This window comes from Pristis pectinata, chromosome 6, assembly GCF_009764475.1.
Source record: "Pristis pectinata isolate sPriPec2 chromosome 6, sPriPec2.1.pri, whole genome shotgun sequence".
Taxonomy (NCBI): domain Eukaryota; kingdom Metazoa; phylum Chordata; class Chondrichthyes; order Rhinopristiformes; family Pristidae; genus Pristis; species Pristis pectinata.
In genome coordinates, this window is record NC_067410.1 from 11,218,657 (window position 1) to 11,235,053 (window position 16,397).

The window sequence follows — 16,397 nt, forward strand, 5'->3', positions numbered from 1 at the left end:
CAACCAGCCGATCTCTCTCACTCCTGCATGCCACCTCATTGCCATCTAAGATTCTACCAACAACAGTGGTGTCATCGGTGACTTTATAGATGGCATTTGAGCTGTAATTAGCCACACAGTCATGAGTGTAGAGAGAGAGCAGAGCAGCGGTCTCAGTGAGTCCACGTCTCAGAACGATATGGAAAGGCAGAGATCACTGTTAGAGGTTGAACTTTGTGCCAGGGCCGAGTCATGATCTTCAGACAGCCTTTTCCTCAATTGATATGTGGTAGTGACTGTCATCATTGATATCTGCCATCACTGAGAGTCGGCTACGGAGATATGGGAAGTGGTCCAGATTTTCCAGGATCTTTCCATGAACGTATATTGTCAGAAGGCAGTGTGGTGTAGCATGGGCAGGTTGGTAGAGGACCTGTGTCTTTTTTTGTTATTATATTCATTCGAGGGATGTGGGCTTTTCAGGCTGAGCCAGCACTGAGAAGATGGTGGTGAGCTGCCTTCTTGAACCACTGCAGTCCTTGAGGTGTTGGGTATGCCCACAATGCCATTAGGGAGAGAGTTCCAGGATTTTGACCCAGTGACGGTGAAGGAACAGTGAGATATTTCCAAGTCAGGATGGTGTGTGGCTTGGAGGGCAGCATCCAGGTGGTTGTCCCATGCTCCTGCTGCTCGTTCTTCTAGCTGGTGGAGATTGCAGATTTGGAAGGTCCTGTCCAAGGAGTCTTGCTGAGTTGCAGATATAGAAATGGAAGCCCATCATCTTGTATGCTTTGAGGTCCTCAAGGCTTTGAGAAGCACCACCTATGTTGCCTCTACAAGATCCTCCAAGTTCACAATAGAGATAAATGAATCTATATCAGTGTTGTCCCGCAAGCCAATGCAACCAGGCTGGCTGCAATGGACAACCTACGTCACTTGCACACCAAAGCAGGCAGTCCGCTCCAAGTTCTGTCATGAGACGAGGTTACCAGCTGGACAGAGGAAAAGATTCAAGATGGAGACACAGGAGACTGCAGATGCTGCAATCTGGAACAACACTGGAAGCCCTGGAGAAACTCAGCAGGTCAGGCAGCATCTATGGAGCGAAGTGGACAGTTGACATTTCAGGCAGAGACCCTTCACCTGGACTGGAAAGAGGGAGATAGCCAGTATCAAAAGGTGGAGGGAAGGGGTGGAGCAAGAGGTGGCAGGTGATAGGTGGATCCAGGTGAGGGGGGTGATTGGCAGATGAGGGCAGGAATGATGTCAGAAGCTGGGGAGGTGATAGGTGGAAGTAACAAAAGGCTCAACGTTCAAGAATGTGCACAAATCTTCCTTGAAGAAGTGCAAAATCCACACTAACTCCTGAAAATCTCTAGCCTGTGATCACTCAAAGTGGAGAAGGAGCATTTGGGATTGTATTGAAAACCTTGAGACCATGCATTGGGAAGACAGAGGCCCTGTATAAGCAGTGGAAGGAGCCCATTACCTCAAACTACCCACCTGCCTACTCCTTCATCCCCTCCTGCCCCACAGGCGGGAGAGTCTATGGTTCCCACATTGATTTTAATAATCGCCACAGAACCCAGTAAATCAGAGTAGCAGCAAGGCATGCATTTAAGGAGAGTGGGGGTAGGTACAGAACAGACGTGAGGGGTACATTTTTTTTTTACTGAGAGAGTGGTGGATGCCTGGAGTGCGTTGCCTGATAGGGTGGTGGAGGCAAATTCATAGGGGGCTTTCAAGAAGGGCTTGGATGGGGCACATTAAACGAGGGGAAAATAGAGGGATATGGGCATTCTGTAGGTAGGATGGAATAGCTATGTTGGCACAACATTGTGGGCCAAAGGGCCTGTTCTGTGCTGTACTGTTCTATGTTCTAAGTCATCCTCAATCCCAAGGGACTGCATAAGAATTTCCCTAATTGTTCTCAGTTGTAATGAAATATCATTGTTCTGAATTATCAACTGTTTCTCTCGACACTGATACTGCCTGATGTACTATTTTATTGCCTTTATATTTCTCCTTTCATGTCCCTTCCAAATCACTTCACAAACAATGAACTTCTTTTGAAATATAGTCGTTGTTGAAATGTTGCAAGAAGGTTCTCAGATTCTGCAGAGCCCAACAGTTGACAAGTTGAACAGCTGACTTGAGCATCAAATGGGGTTGATGCTCAAGTATGAATGACAAAAGTTCATCAGAAACTCATATCGAACTGTTCAAAGTAAAAAAAAACTGCAGATGCTGGAAATCTGAAATAAAAACAGAAAATGCTAGGACAGCATCCATGGAGAGAGAAACAGAAGTTTTCAGGTCTGAGACTCTTCTTTATAAGCATTCTACCATTGAAATGTTCAGTGTACAAATGGTGAAAGAGACAGACTGATCAGCCAGCCTAGATCATCAACAGGAGTTGGAGTGACAGACCGCCACCGACAATGGGCTCCTACTCCTTCGATTTCTAATGATACGAGGGCTCAGGTACTGCTTCTGAACCAGCAATCTTCTGGCAGTAGGTTCCAGTTTTAGCCAGATGAACTCAGTGCACCAAAACATGTGGGACCTTGAGCATTGGTTGCGGTGAGTCTGCCCCCATGCCTCAAGATGTGATTGGTTCTCTGGCATGTCAGGTCAGCAAAAAGGCAGGGAAAAATATATCATGCCAGTGTTCAGGCCCTTTGGCCCACAATGTTGTGCCGACATTACTAATCCCTCCTACCTACAGAATACCCATATCCCTCTATTTTCCTCTCATTCATGTGCCCATTCAAGCCCCTCTTAAAAGCCCCCAATGAATTTGCCTCCACCACCCTCAGGCAATGCATTCCAGGGATCCACCACTCTCAGTAAAAAAAAAGTACCCCTCACATCTGTTCTGAACCTACCCCCTCTCACCTTAAAGACATGCCCTCTGGTATTGGATCACTCAATAACGGGGAAAAAAGATTGCTTGTCCACCCTATCTATGCCCCTCATAATTTTGTACACTTCCAACAGATCACCCCTCAGCATCCACCGCTCCAGAGAAAAGTGCCCAAGTTTGTCCAGCCTCTCCTGATAGCATATGCCCTCTAATCCAAGGAGCATCCTGGTAAAACTCCTCTGCACCCTTTACATCCTTCCTATAGTGAGGTTACTAGAATTGCATGCAATACCCTAAATGCAGCCTAACCAGAGGTCTATAGAGATGCATCATAAACTGGTATCTTTGCACATCTCAAGGTGCCCCGAGAAGCTGGTGGTCAGCTGTTTTCTTGCACCACCTCAGTCTGTTGGTGAATGAACTTCAAGGATTTTTTTACCCAGTGCCAATGAATGTCCAAGTCAGGACGGTGTGCAACTTGGAGGGAAATTTGCTGGTGGTCATGTTCCTATGCCCTCAGGTTTGAGAGATACTGCCAAATACTCTGTTTGCTGTAGATCAGTACATACTGTAACCACAGTGCCGCAATAGTGGAGACTGGATGATTCTGTTCTAAAAAAACTTTTCGTATTTGTTTCAACCTCAGTGACTCAATAAACTGCCAGGTCCAAAGCCAGATGGATGGCAACCCTTTGTGAAGTCAAGAGAAGCCCCATGTTAGCCAAGTTTAGTTTCTGATCACACATCAACCAATGGCAGCATCCAACTTCCAGAAGGACATTCAATCAAACTGCTGGAGGAACTCAGGTCAGGCAGCATCTATGGAGGAAGATGAACAGTCAACATCTTGGGTCAAGACCCTTAGTCTGGATTGGTTAAGCTACCCACCCCTTCATCCACCTCCTGCCCCATGGTTCCCACATTGGCTTCATCACCACAGAACCCACTAAATCAGAGTAGCAGCCAGTCCTCCTCAATCCCAAGGGACTGGGTGAAGGGTCTTGACCAGAAACATTGACTGCCCATTTCTCTCTATTGGTGCTGCCTGACCTGCCGAGTTCCTCCAGCAGTTTGTTTGTTGCTCCAGGTATCCAGCATCTGCAGTCTCCAGAGGGACAGATTTGTCAAATGCAGTGTTGATCTTGTTGCTGCCTGAATACCAGAAACACTGAAAAATCATTAACTAGCAGAAAAGTCTCTTAAAATGGCAAAATAGTTTAATCAAACAGACTGTGCAGATGTTTGTTGCTCCAGATATCCAGCATCTGCAGTCTCCAGAGGGACAGGTTTGTCAAATGCAGTGTTGATCTTGTTGCTGCCTGAATACCAGAAACACTGAAAAATCATTAACTAGCAGAAAAGTCTCTTAAAATGGCAAAATAGTTTAATCAAACAGACTGTGCAGATGCTTTCCAACCAATCTTTAGCATACTGTAGTTTTGACTTCTAGATATTAAGGGAATCAAAGGACAAGGGCCAAGTACAGGAAAGTAGTGCCAAGGTGAGAGATCTGCCATGGTCTTTCCCAATGGCAGAAGAGGTATGAGTGTCTGAATGACCAACTCCTGCTTCTATTCCTATAATAGCCAAGGAAATATCCATGTTCAGAAGAGGAGACAGCCCAGTTGGTTTAGAATATGTGGTGTAAACTAAATGTTGCAACCTTCAATGAAACTGGTAAATATTTAGAAGCAGTGCAAATGTAAATGGGGCAAACACTTGTGGATTGTGCCAACAGTCCCTGTGCTGTGGTATGAATGACAGAAAATGCATTAAAATATCACAATTCTGTTGTTTCTGTAATACTGCAGAGTAATTATCCACATGCAGGTAGATACATTCCATTCTTCCTGCCTAGGGAGATTATCTATTTATAGTTTGGTTCCTGGATTTTGTGGCAAACAGTTGTCTTCCCCACCCCATCTCCAAGTTTACTGCTTTATTTTAGACATAATAGTATGGATTTGTGCAATTCTTATAATTTAATTTATTTGCAAAAGTTAACAGCATAATCTGAAATTCCTTCATAGAATCAAAGAAAATTTGATAAATATTTTGATGCAGAAGGGGCCATTCATCTTATAGTAACTCTGCTGCTCAAAAAACTTTCCCAGCCTAATTCCACCTTCCAGCTCCATGTCTGTAGCCATACGGGCTCTTCAAGTACACACCAAGTGCTTCTTAAATATGATGCCAGTTTCTGCCTCTACCACCCTTTCAGGCCATGAGTTCCAAACACCTACCAAGTTCCCCTCATCTTTCCTCAAATTCTTTTAGTAATTATTGTAATTCTGCAGAGACAAGAAACCCCAGAAGCCAGAATCTGGAGCAAAAAACTGCTGGGGGAGCTCAGCAGGTCAGGCAGCATTTGTGGAGGGAAATGGACAGTCAACGTTTCAGGTTGACTCTCCATTTCCCTCCACAGATGCTGCCTGACCTGAGTTCAGGCAGCACCTGTGGAGGGATGCTGCCTGACCTAGTCTGGACTGAGAGATCGAGGGGAGATAGCCAGTGTAAAGAGGTGAGGGGAATGGGTGGGGCAAGAGCTGGCAAGCGACCACTTTGTCGATCACCTGCACTCCATCCACCCTGGCCATCTGGAGGTCTCTGTTGGCCTCCCTATTCCCACATTGACCTGTCTACCCTCGGCCTATTCCACTGCCTGAGTGAGGCCAAACAATCGGGAGGAACAGCTCGTCACATTCTGTCTGGGTAGTCTACAAACTGATGGCACGAACATCGAATGCTCCAACTTCTGGTAAACTGCTCTTTCTCCATCCCTTTTCCTCTCTCCTTCTGATCTACCCAGTTCCTCCTACACCCACCCAAGCGTCCCACCCTGAGCCCCCCATTACCCTCTTTCTTTCCTCTCCTCCACCTTCTCCATCTGCTCATTAACACTCCTCCCACTGGGTTCCCCCCCCCACCCCTCGAACCCCCCACACCACCCAACCCCAAAATCCCACCCCCCAACCCCCCCCCACACCACCCAACCCCACCAACCCCACCCCCCCACACCCACCCCTGTTCCCATCTACTTTCCCGACCTCCCTTCTTTGCTTCCATGCTCCACCTTCCTTTCCCATCACCTGCAGCCCTTTGTCGCCTCCACCTATCACCTCCCAGCCTGTCGCTATTTCCACTCTTCCCTCCTCCATCGGCCTCTCACTCCTCACCTGGATCCACCTATTGCCTGCCAGCTCTTGCCCCACTCCTTCCCCTCACCTCTTTATACTTCCTATCTCCCCTCTGCTCTCAGTCCAGATGAAGAGTCTCAACCTGAAACGTCGATGGTCCATTTCCCTCCACAGATGCTGCCCGACCCGCTGAGTTCCTCCAGATGTTTGATTTTAATTCTGTGTCTTTTTTTTTGACCCATCTACTAGTGAAATGCTTGTGCTTCTTCGTTTTAACTAGAGTTTTCTCTTTCTATTGGAGGATCTGTTCCCCCAATGCATCTCTGAAAAATCTCCAATGTTAACTTATGCTTTTGAGAGTTGGTGACTAGAACTGAACCCAGTAGTCCAAGTGAGATTGGACAAATGCATACCAAAAACTTAGAACTGTCATCACTGTAGTCCACTGTTTTTAAACTGCTCATTCAAGCACAAGTATGTTGTTGTAGTAATTAAGTTACTGGATTAGTAAATAACCCAAGGTCTCAACCATTAGACCCAAATTCCACCACAGAATCAGGGAAATTTCAATTCAAGTAAATCTAGTATTAAATGTAGTATCAGTAACTTGCAATGGTATAACTAGATTGTTGTAAAGACCCATCTCATTCATGTTACCCTTCAGAGAACAGAACAGTACAGGCCTTCAGTCCACAATGTTGTGCCAACATTTTATCCTGCTCTGAGATCTATCTAACCCTTCCCTCCCTCAGACACATAAATGATAGAGAAATAGGGGGCAGGTGCTATCTAAGCATCTCTTAAATGTCCTTAATGTATCTGCCCCCACAACCTCTGCCAGCAGTCTGTTCCATGCACCCACCACTTAAAAAATCTTATCCCTGACATCCCCATTGTAGCTTCCTGCATAACCTTAAAAATTATGCTATTGTCACCCTGGGAAAAAGTCTTAAGTTTCCCTAGGATCAAGAGCTATTAGGGCTGGACAATAAATGTGGGCATTGCCAATGACATCTTGTGGAGGAATACAGAAGTATTCCAGCATTCTGCCAGCCTTCGTAATTGCTTTTTCTCACATTGCAAAAACTAAGCCTCGTCTCCCCAGATTACAGAACCTGACCAGCATGAAGTGAAGCTACCAAGCACAGCCTATAATCGTTCAGGAAACTGCCGATCAGATAACGAAAGACAAGAGACTGCAGATGCTGGAATCTGAAGGAGAAAGACCAAAGTGTTAGAAGAACTGAGCAAGTCAAGCAGCATCTGTGGAGGCAAAGAGGTAGTCAAAGCTTTGGGTCAAGAAAGATGTCCCTTTTACCTTTGACACCATATCCTTGTACCTGCTTTTATGCTGCACTGTAACTTTCTAGCTTGTATAAAAAGTGTTTCCATGGTGACGTCTCACAAGGCAGAGTAACAGTAAGCAGGTCAAAAATAATGAGTAAGATTAGTAATGGTGGTCACAGCAACCAAAGTTGCCATCAGCATGTTGTGTCAGTTTTAAGATATTTACAGACTTCAACTGGAAGTGCAGGCATTAAATAGGAGTCAAGTAAGCCATACGTTTCCTTGATTCTGCTTCACAAGCTGGATCTGAGCTTCAGAAACCAGCAGTGGATATTTTGCATTTGCAAATCAGGAGCCTGCAGTGAGGGCCCATATGGAAGTGGTAATAGAGTAATAGAGCACTATAGCACAGCAGGCCCTTCAGCCCATCTAGTCCATGCAGGCCTGGTTTTCTGCCTAATCCCATCTACCTGCACCCAGACCATAGCCCTCCATACCTCATCCATGCACTTATCCAAACCTCAAATATTTGAATTGAACCGGCATCCACCACTTCTGCTAGCAGCTCACCCCACCCTCTGAGTGACGTAGTCCTCCCTCAGATTCCACTTAAATATTCATCTTTCACCCTAAAACCATGATATCCAGTTCTAGTCTCACCCAACCCAAGGGGGAAAAGCCTGCATGCATTCACCTTATCTATATCCCTCAATTTTGTACCCCTCTACAAGATCTCCCCTCATTCTCCTGCACTCCAGGGAATGAAGTCCCAACCTTTTCGTACAACTCAAGTCCTGGCAACATCTGTTTAAATTTCCTCTGCACTCTTTCAAGAGTATTAATATCTTTCCTGTAGGTAGGTGACCAGAACTGCACACAATACTGCAAATTTGGCCTCACCAACATCTTGTACAACTTCAACATAACATCCCAAGTCCTGTACTCAATGCCCTGATTTATGAAGACCAATGTGCTAGAAGCTCTCTTTACAACCCTATCTACCAGTGATGCCACTCAAGGAATTATAGATCTGTATTCCCAGGTCCCTTGTTCTATCACACACCTCAGTGCCCTACCATTCACTGTGCAAGTCTTACCCTGGTTTGTCCTCCCAAAGTGCATCACCTCACTTGTCTGCATTAAATTCCATCCATCATTTCTCAGCCCATTTTCCCAGCTGGTCAAGATCAAGCTGTAAGCTTTTATAGCCTTCCTTGCATATCCACTACACCCCCAATCTTGGTGTCATCTGCAAATTTGCTGATCCAGTTTGCCACATTATCCAAATTATTAATATAGATAAACAACAGGCCTTGCACTGATCACTGCCATGCATAAAGCCATGTTGACTATCACTAATCAGACCCTGTCTATTCAAATACTTACATACCCTGCCCCTTAGAATACCTTCCAATAATTTATCCACGACTGATGTCAGGCTCACTGGCCTATAATTTCCCAGCTTATTCCAAGAGCCTTTCTTAAACAAGAAAACAACATTAGCTATCCTCCAGTTCTCCAACACCTCAGCTGTTGGAAGGACATTCTAAATCTCTCTGCCAAGGCCCCTGCACTAGCCTCCCACAAGGTCTGAGGGGGCACCTCATCAGGCCCTGGGGATTTATCCACCCACCCTAATTCACCTCAAGACAACAAGCACCTCTTCTGTTATCCAGGTATGGACCATGACCTCACTACTTTTTCCTCAGTTCTATAGAGGAAGTCTCTGTCTTTCGAATAAGTATAGACACAAAACTCATTTAAGATCTCCACCATCTCTTTCAGCTCCACTGAGCTTCAAGAGGACGAATTTTGTCCCTTGCTATCCTTTTGCTCTTAATAGAGCTATAGAAACCCTTTGGATTCTCTTTCACCTTGTCTGCCAGAGCAACCTCATGTCCTCTCTTACCCCTCTTGATTTCTCTCTTAAGTGTTCTCTTGCATTTCTTGTACTCCTCAAGCACCTCATTTGATCCTAACTGCCTATACCTGATATGTACCCCCTTTTTCTTTACCAGGGCCTCAATAACCAAGGTTCCCCAAACCTGTTAGCCTTGTCTTTTATCCTAACAGGAACATGCAAATCTCTACTCCCAATATTTCATTCTTGAAGGCCTCCCACTTACTAAGCATCTTTGCTGGAAAATAACCTATGCCAATCCATGCTGCCAGATCCCTTCTCATGCCATCTAAATTGGCCTTCCTCCAGTTTAGAATCTTAACCCTAGGACCAGTCCTATCCTTCTCCATAATTATCTTGAAACTAATGGAATTATGATCATGAGATCAAAAGGGTTCCCCTCGAGGCACTTCTGTCACCTGCCCTGTCTCATTACTAAAGAGATCCAGTATCACACTCTCTAATTGGGACCTCTACATATTGATTAAGGAAACTTTCCTAAACACATTTGACAAAGTCTATCCCATCCAATCCTTTTACAGTGTGAGAGTCCCAGTCAATGTGGAAAGCTAAAATCACCTACTATCACAACTTTATTTCCTACAACTATTTGTTATCTCTACAAATTTGCTCCTCTAAATCCCACTGACTATCTGGAGGTCTATAATATAGTCCCATTAACATGGTCATCCTTTTTTATTCCTCAGTTCCACCCAAATTGCCTCAGAGGTCGAGCCTGCCAGTATGTTCTCTCTGAGCACTGCCGTGACATTTGCCCTGATGAGTAATGCCACCCCTCCCCCTTTAATACCTCCCCCTCTATCATGTCTAAAACAGAACCCCAGAATATTGAGCTGCCAGTCCTGCCCCTCCTACAACCAAGCCTCACTAATGGCTCTAACATCATAATTCCACATACAGATCCATGCCCCAAGTTCATCTGCCTTACCTACAATCCTCCTTGCACTGAAATAGATGTAACTCAAGACACTAGTCCCGCCATGCTCAACCTTTCAGTTTCTATCTTTGCTTGCAATCTTAACATCCACTTTCCCCATAGCCTCTCCACTTGCTGCACTGACACTCTGGTTCCCACCCTATTTTAACAACCCCACACCCGAACAACACTAGCAAGCCTTCCTACAGTTCAGGTGCAAACCATCCCATTTGTACAGATCCCACCTGCCCTGGAAGAGCACCCAATGATCTAAAAAAATCTGAAGCCCTCCCTCCTGCACCATCTGCTTAGCCATGTGTTAAACTGCACTCTCTTCTCATTTCTTGCCTCATTAACACATGGCACAGGTAGCAATCCTGTGATCACCACCCTGGGGGTCCTGTCTTTTAACTTAAGACTTAACTCCCTGAACTCACTTTGCAGGACCTCATCACTTTTCCTGCCTACATCATTGCTATTAATGTGTGCCATGATTGCTGGATGCTCACCCTCCCCCTTAAGAATGTTAGGGACTCAGAGACATCTGTCCCTGGCACCTGCAAGGCAACATGTCATCTAAGAGTCTTGTTCTTGTCCATAGAACCTCCTGTCTGCTCCCCTGACCAATGAATCCCCTATCACTACCACTTGCCTCTTCTCTTCCCACCACCCCCCCCCCCTCCTTCCCTTCTGAGGGAGAGAACTAGACTTAGTGCCCAAGACCTGACTGTTGTGGCTTTCCCCTGGTAGGTCACTCCCACCCCCAAACACTATCTAAAGAAATATACTTGTTATTGAGGGGAACAGCCACAGGGGTACCCTGCACTGACTACTTATTCCTTTTCCCACTCCAGACAGTCACCCAGCTATCTACCTCCTGCAGCTTGGGTGTGACTGCTTCCCTGTAACTCCTGTCTATCAACCCCTCAGTCTCCCAAATGACTGAAAGATTATCCAGCTCCAGTTTCGTCACACAGTCCATAAGGAGCTGCAGCCAGATGCACTTCTCACAGGTGGAGTCATCCAGGACACAAGAGGTCTCCCTGACTTCTCACATCATACAAGCAAGGCACACCACTGCCCTGGGTATCATTCCCACTGCTCTATCTGTGGGAATAATAAAGAGAAAAAGAGAACTTAACAGAACATCACCTTAGCCTCCACTTCTATTTGCAGAAGCCTCATGTCTCACTTACATAACCACTCACCCAATAGTCTCTCCACTTTACCCTAACTTCTTTTTATTGGCTGCTGCTAATTAGCCAATCAATTATTACTAACCTCGTGCAAGTGTGCCTCTTTAAGGGTCTTGCTCACTGAAATTGAACAAAAAGCCCAGAGACTCACCTCTTTTGAAATCTCCCACCTCTCGTTCCAAGTCCCAGCTCCTGATCACTGAAAATGAACACAAAGCCCAGAGAGAATGGACATATTCCATTCCCCTATCATGCCTTGGGAGATGATCTATTTATATTTTGATTCCTGGATTTTATGGCAATTAGTTGTCCTGTTATCCAACTTTACTGTCTTATTTTTGATGTAATAGTCTGGATTTCTGTGGCTCTTAAAATTTAAGTTATTTGCAAAATTTAAAGGTTTAATCTCTCAAATGCCTTCATAAAATCAAAGAAAAGTTGATAACGATTTAGGTGTAGAAGGTGCCATTCAGCTTATAGTAACTCTGTTGGTTGAAAAAGCGTGAACACATCATTTGTTATAACCCTGATACAATGCTGTACCAGATACTGCTGTTTTGTTGAGTTACTGCCTTCAGTAAAGAGTGTTCTGTTCATAGCCGTGTCTGTCTAATTGCATATCCTTGCAGCAACATAAAGGAACCCACACTGTAGGGAATGACAGGACAGTGGAGTGAACATGGTGTAGCAGCTGCAGGGAAAGTGCTGTGTAGGTAAACAAATAAAGTGCAAGGGACATGATGAGGTAGATTGGGAGATCAAGAGTTTATCTTCAGTGTATGAGAGGCCCATTCTGGAGTCTGATAACAGTGGGCTAGAAGCTGTCCTTGAGTCTGGTGGGACGAGCCTCACACAGCAAACCCATCATCCCAGGATCCCTCTGGTGAGCTTTTACTGCACTCCTATGGCAAGCATATCCTTTTTAAGGAAAGACTGAATAAAGGCTGTGTGACTGTTATAAGATAAGATAAGGTATCTTAATTAGTCACGTGTACATCGAAACACACAGTGAAATGCATCTTTTGCATAGAGTGTTCTGGGGGCAGCACGCATGTGTCGCCACGCTTCCGGCGCCAACAAAGCATGCCCACAACTTCCTAACCCGTACATCTTTGGAATGTGGGAGGAAACCCACGTAGACACATGGGGAGAAGGTACAAACTCCTTATAGACAGCGGCCGGAATTGAATCCGGGTCGCTGGTGCTGTAAAACGTTACGCTAGCCACCGGCCTGTTCTGTGTACCCTGTGCTGCAGTGAATGAACTTCCACCAGATATGGGAAGACACAATAAGGCAGCTCAGTCAGTGTCAGGCTGCTGAAATGTGGAAGAAAGTCCCACCAGGTTCTCTGCTAGTGGGACCACTCTGGAAGATAAATGAAGCCATCGCCCAGAGCATAACCAGCACCTTGTGCCCAGGGTAAACGATCCAGCCTGTTGTCTCACATGTTGGATCAGGGAGCTCCACAGCGACACAGGCGACTGATTGGCATTTTAGCAAATCCATCAAAAAGACCCCTGAACAGCAGTCAACATATTAACAAACAGATTAGACGAAAGAGCAAAAAGGGTGAATCACTTCAAGTTATTCAGATGCCAGATGCTTAGACCAGAAGGGGTTGATGCATTTGTGTTTATAAATGACATCCCCCAATGGAAGGGATTCAGCTCTCTTCAACAGCTAATGATTCTCAGTATAACACTCCAGTGCTGCCAAATGATCATTGTGGATGAATTACAACTGCGCAACTTTGACATCTTTAATAACAACCAGCAGTTTCATATATATTTCTTTCTCTGCTAGCCTGGTGAGATTACATTAATATTTCGTTTCTTCCAATTGTAATTTGGCCCTCAGGATTAGAATGTCTGTGAAGTAAAAGCTTAATTGTGTCTACCACTGCAAATGTTGCAACTAATGGGGCAATAGTGGATAGACGTAGAAAAGCAGGAAATAAATACAATTTTGATGGGATCTAACTGACAGTAATACTCCTGAGTGCATGTGAATTGATGTACTTATCCGTATTTTAATCTCATCTTCATCGATCCCTGATAATCTAGGCTCAAGTTGAATGCAAAATTATTCCCTCTCAGTTGTTCTGAGACACTTCAGAGATTAGATGAAAGTGCAAAAGGGGGAATCGCCCCTTTTGGTCTAAGCATCTGGCATCTAAATAACTCGAAGTGATTCACCCCTTTTGCTCTCTCATCTAATCTGTTAACATGTTGACTGTTGTTCAGGGATCTTTTTGACAAAATTGCTAAAATGCCTATCAGTCCCCTATATGCTGTTGTAGTATGAGTTGCCCTGAAGACCATATCAATGATGGGTGTTCACTCATCCACATTGAACATTGATGTACAGAGGAATTGGACTCCAAGTCCATAGCTCTCTAAAAGCAGACAGGGTGGTAAAGGTGGTGTATGGCATGCTTGCATTCATTGATCGGGGCATTGAATGTAAGGGTCAGGAAATCATGTTGCAGCTGTATAAATCTTTTGTTAGGCTGCACGTGGAGCATTGTGTGCAGTTCTGGTTACCCCATTACAGGAAGGATACGGAGGCTCTGGAAGGTGTACAGAAGAGGTTTACCAGGATGTTGCTTGGATTAGATGGTATGAGATATTAGGAGAGGTTGCAAAAGCTTGGGTTGTTTTCTCTGGAGCATCAGACCTGATAGAAGTTTATAAATGATGAGAATAGATAGGGTAGACAGTCAGAATCTTTCTCCCAGGGCAGAAATGTCAATTACTAGAGGACATGCATTTAAGCTAAGAAGGAGAAAGCTTAAGAGGGATATTGGGGCAATGTTTTTTACATGCTGCCAGGGGCAGTACTGGAAGCAGATAGGATAGTGGTGTTTCAGAGGCTGTTAGACAGACACATGACTATGCAGGGAATGGAGGAAAATGGATCATGTGCAGGCAGAAGAGATTTAGTTCCATTTGATGTCATTGGCCAAAGGATCTGTCCCTGAACTGCACTGTTCTATGCTCTATGAACAGCTGTCCAGTGTATGAAGAGAGGACATACAATGATGTTAATCAGCATACAATGCCAGTGCTCCCAAATGAGAGCTTTATATTCCATTTAAGGCCTTCTCCTAACTTGAACAGCTGAACATATGATCAAAACGACTGGTTTGGGAGGTGCTGTTAGAGCAGCCTGGGCTAGTAACTACAGTTCATTTTGTAGCTGATACTCACAGCGGCCACTGTGCACCAGTGGTGAAGGGATTGAAAGTTTAGAGTGGTTGATGAGGTGCCAGTCAAGCAGGCTACTTTCACCATAAGAGGACAGATTATTGGACTGTTGTCAGATTCTAGGAGCACTTTTTCACATTGTAAACCAGAGTCATTGAGTGTGACCTTGAATTGTAAGTCAGTTGAAGTTCTGACATCAGGCATGAGCTACTTGCATTCATTGGTGCCCCAGAGGAGTTAGTTGCCATCTGCACATTCGAATATTTAGGCATGAAGAACCACAACAATCCTGTGCCAGACTTCAGCATTCTCCTCAACACAGGACATGGGCTCTCTGGTAGTTTGCCAACACTTCATTGCATGTATATATGTATTTGGTGGGGGAGTTTGCACATGTATATATATAATGTGCAAACTCCCCCACCAAAATCTTCTTTAGTCCTCATCAGCATCAGCTACAAGCAACCCTACCCTCTACACAGCAGTGCCTCCATGCTACTATTTCCCTTTATCTGGGTCATTCACCACCAGTTCAAGTTTATTGTCATGGGCTTATGTACCCAGGGTATAAATACCATGAAAATTAGCTTTTTGTGGCAGCAGCACAATACATTGCAAACATAAATTACATAATCTTAAATTAACATACAGTAAATTATACATAACATATGACACAATAACCAAAAATACATAATGATGTTAGTGCAAGTTGAGGGAAGTATAGTCCAAGGTAAAATTAGGGTCTTTCAGGTTGGTTCAAGGACTTGATGGCAGTGGGGAAGAAGCTGTTGTGTGGGTCTTCAGGCTGCTGTACCTCCTGCCCGATGGCAGCAATGAGGAGAGAGCATGGTCCGCATGGTGAGTGTCACCAAGCCCTCATCATGTATAAATCCAGCCTCTGGGCCTCCCAGTGAATTACTCAGTGCCAGCTGCGAGTGTGAAATCATTGTCACTGCCTTCTTCCTCTTCCAACGCTGCCTGGTCAGATTGCGCGTATCTCAAAATGAAAGAGGTTGTGAAGCGGTTAAAACGTTTACATGGCCTGCAGTTCATGTGGCTTGTTGGGAGGTGGAGTGTTGAGAAGGCATGAGGATGTCATACTCTTTGTTGGTTTCAGTCCCCATCGCTGGCCATGATCTCAGAACTGTTCCCTCAAGGCACTGAGCTATGCCATCCCCTCTGGTCAGTTGCTGCACCTTCTGGTTGTGGATCACCTTGCTCTGCAAAAGCCAATGATATGTGATGTGTCTCTCATTGTTAAATAGTTGTCAGTGCATACAAACTGTGAAATGCAATTGTGGATTAGAATTGGAATTGGACATTATTAGAATCGCTTTATTATTGTCACATGAAAAGAGTTTTGCAAGCTCCCCTTACAGATCTTTTCAAAACATAAGTACATTGAAGCAATACAAGGGAAAAGCAATAACAGAATGCAGAATATACTGCTACAGTTACAGAGAAAGTGCAGTGCAGGTAGACAAATAAAGTCCAAGGGCCATGACAAGGTAGAGCGAGAGATCAAGAGTTCATCTTTAACGTACAAGAGGTCCATTCAATAATCATAACAGCGGGATACAAGCTGTCCTTGAGCTGGTGGTGCATAGTTACAAGCTGTTGTATCTTCTGCCCGATGGAAGGAGGGGCGTAGGGGAGAAGATAGAATGACCAGGGTCTTTGATTATGTTGGCTGCTTTTCCAAGGCAGTGCGAAGTGCAGACAGAGATCATGGAGGGGAGGCTGGTTTCCGTGATACGCTGGGCTGTATCCACAACTCTCTGCACTTTCTTGCGGTCTCAGGCAGAGCAGTTGCCATACCAAGCAGCGATGCATCTAGATAGGATGCTTTCTATGGTGCATCTTTAAAAAATTGGCAGGGTCAACATGG